The sequence below is a fragment of the Vicugna pacos genome, chromosome X, assembly GCF_048564905.1.
Source record: "Vicugna pacos chromosome X, VicPac4, whole genome shotgun sequence".
NCBI lineage: Eukaryota > Metazoa > Chordata > Mammalia > Artiodactyla > Camelidae > Vicugna > Vicugna pacos.
This window is the reverse complement of record NC_133023.1, coordinates 39,249,470-39,252,126: the sequence shown is the minus strand read 5'-3', so window position 1 is coordinate 39,252,126 and position 2,657 is coordinate 39,249,470. Positions and strand designations below refer to the sequence as shown.

At 47.2% G+C, this 2,657-nt stretch overlaps 1 non-coding gene across 1 annotated transcript; it reads right to left on the bottom strand.

Annotated features, from left to right (window-relative positions):
• Nucleotides 1–1,605: 1,605 nt before the first annotated feature.
• Nucleotides 1,606–1,677, bottom strand: TRNAA-CGC (transfer RNA alanine (anticodon CGC)). Its single transcript has one exon. It is a non-coding gene; the product is annotated as a tRNA-Ala (tRNA).
• Nucleotides 1,678–2,657: the final 980 nt, after the last annotated feature.

Sequence of the window (2,657 nt, the reverse complement as noted above, 5' to 3'; positions counted from 1 at the left end):
ATATTGAATATAGTTCCCTCTGCTATACAGAAGAAATTTGTTTTTTTATCTATTTTTATATATAGTGGTTAACATTTGCAAATATCAAGCTCCCAAATTTATCCCTTCCCACCACCTCCTTTGCACATGTTACCTCTTGTCTCTATAGTTTCAAAATGGCCCAGCCAGAGACAAGGGTGCTGCCCCTATGGATCAGATAAGCTGTAAAGTCCCCTAGATGCACCAAGTCCCATTGAAAGGACACCTGGGAATAGTTCTGTCCATTTAAAAGCCCTTCATTGTTTTTCCTGACAATGTATAGGGCTGAACTAGACAATGGCTGAGACTTTTTTTTCCAGCTCCCAGGCGTTCCTGGGCTGAGAAGTGCCCAGCCCTTGGGGTTACATCCACTTTCTGACTCATCCATCTCCTCACTTCTTTGCTTTGAAGACCTGGACACTGAGGGGCACCACCAGCTCACAGAGGGCTTTTGTGAACTTCAGGGAAGGACGCTTCTGCCTCCTGATGGACACGGCCCCAGGCCAGGACCCAGGGATGCTAGAGGCACCCAGGCTGTATTTCTGCCCCCACTTTCCTCCTTGGCTAGGTGTCTCTGGCCAGGGCACAGCCTGACCAGCTGTGCACAGTGGCCTGCTGCCATGTGACACTCCACAGTCACTAGTGGTGACCCCCTGAAGGATCTAGAAGAAAGCTATCTGCTTAGGTTTGAGGTAGGAGCACAGAAAGACTCTGATGCTACGCCTGAGAGGCTTTTTTGGGGGTGGTGAAGATGGGCAGGGCTAGGGCACTGAACCTAGAAGGGTGGACCTCTCTGCTCTCTCAAAACCTGCTCTCCATCTGGGCCGGATTTGGAATTCAGGAGCTGCAGTCACCATTGTCCAACCTGAGCCAGGAGAAGGGTTTTGGGGGAGTCTCTCTGTCTCCCCTACTTTGCCTGGGCAAATTGGTGGGGAATCAGGGCTAGCAGTGGAGCTGCCCCCTCCTCACCCAGGGTGGCAGCCCCATGAGGCCTGGCCTCCCCCAACCCATTTCCAAGCCTTGCTCCTGGGGGCAGGGTGTGAAGACTCAAAAGTGGCAGAGGAGCAAGATGGGAACTCAGTAGCAGGGAGCAGCCATTCTGCCGGCTCGCTGCCTGCAGGCTACTCTTCCGGGCTCAGTGCTTCCCTGGGCCTGGGCTGCAGGCAGGCAAGACCTTTGACGGTGAAGGATACTGAGACTGGGAAAGGGCAGATGGCTTCCCCGAGGCCTCAATGACCCATGGAACCCTGAACAGCTTCCTAAGTGTAAGCTGCCCACTCCAGGGGTGGATAGACAATGCTCCCCACCTACCAACCCTCATTCAGCTCTAGGCCCCTCCCTGGCCGGGGCATCTGGTCTCCTATGAGCTATGAGAGAGTCAGATACACTTTCTTGACTGAACACTTGCTGTCCCACTCTCAGATCTTTGCCTTCTGAGTCGAAGCCTTTGTCTTGACTGTTTTCTTTGAAATCTTGATGACTTATTTTTTTTTGCTATACAAATCAACTTAAAATTTTAGAACATTTATTTTATTTTTGTACTATTTATTTATTTGGGGGGGCTTTATGTTTATTTATTTATTTTGATGGTGGTACTGGGGATTGAACCTAGGACCTCATGCATGCGAAGCATGCACTCTACCACTGAGCTCTACCACCCCCGCCCTGTAAATCAACTTATTTATTTGTTTATTGAAGTATAGTCGATTTACAATGTTGTGTTAATTTCTAGTGTACAGCATAATGATTCAGTTATACATATATATATATATATATTCCTTTTCATATTCTTTTTCATTATAGGCTATTACAAGCTATTGAGTGTAGTTTCCTGTGCTATACCTTGTTGTGTATCTGCCTTGATTTCTGTCTTTGTAGCTTAGTGGGCCGTGTAATGTTGTCCCAAACTGAAGAAAGAAGGCCGGGCCTTTATTTAGCTGTGGGGTGCCCCCACTCCTGGAAGGGAGCATGACATTGGGCACAGGCAGCTGACTTCATTGGAGTACAGTTCCCCAAGATAGCTGGCAGAACATGGGAACAGGATTGTCAGGATTTTGTGCCTGGAGCAGCGAACATTCATTGCTAACTGAACAATCTCTGGGTTCTGTTAGCATAGAAGAAAAGGGGAAAGTATATTTGATGTGCCACTAACAAGGCTTGCCACAAACAGACCTCTACAAAATTATTTTGGAATAATTGCATATGGATATAATTTGCTGAAACAGTCTCCCTGTTGCTGGACATTTGGCTGTTTCCAGCTTTTTGCTATTGTCCACTGTACTGCAATAAACAGCCTTGTAATTTTTCTCTGCCCATATCCTCAATTATTTCTTCAGGATGAAATGCTGCATGTGTAATTGCTAGGTAGGGGGACCTTCTAAACATTTTTGATTTAGATTACCAAGATGTACCTTAGAAAGGCTCTACAAATGTTTTGTTTTCACTGAGCAGTCAATGAAGACGTCGATCTTTACTGACACTGGATATTCACATTCTCATTAATTTCATCAGTTTTATATTCCCGTCCCGGCATGTCTAGGCCCTCCGCATTGCCCTGGGCCCTCTTCCCTGCACCCTCCTACTCCACCCTTTAGGAAGCCTGACCTGAATCTCTTCTCCCTGCTCTGAGCAGCTTCCTG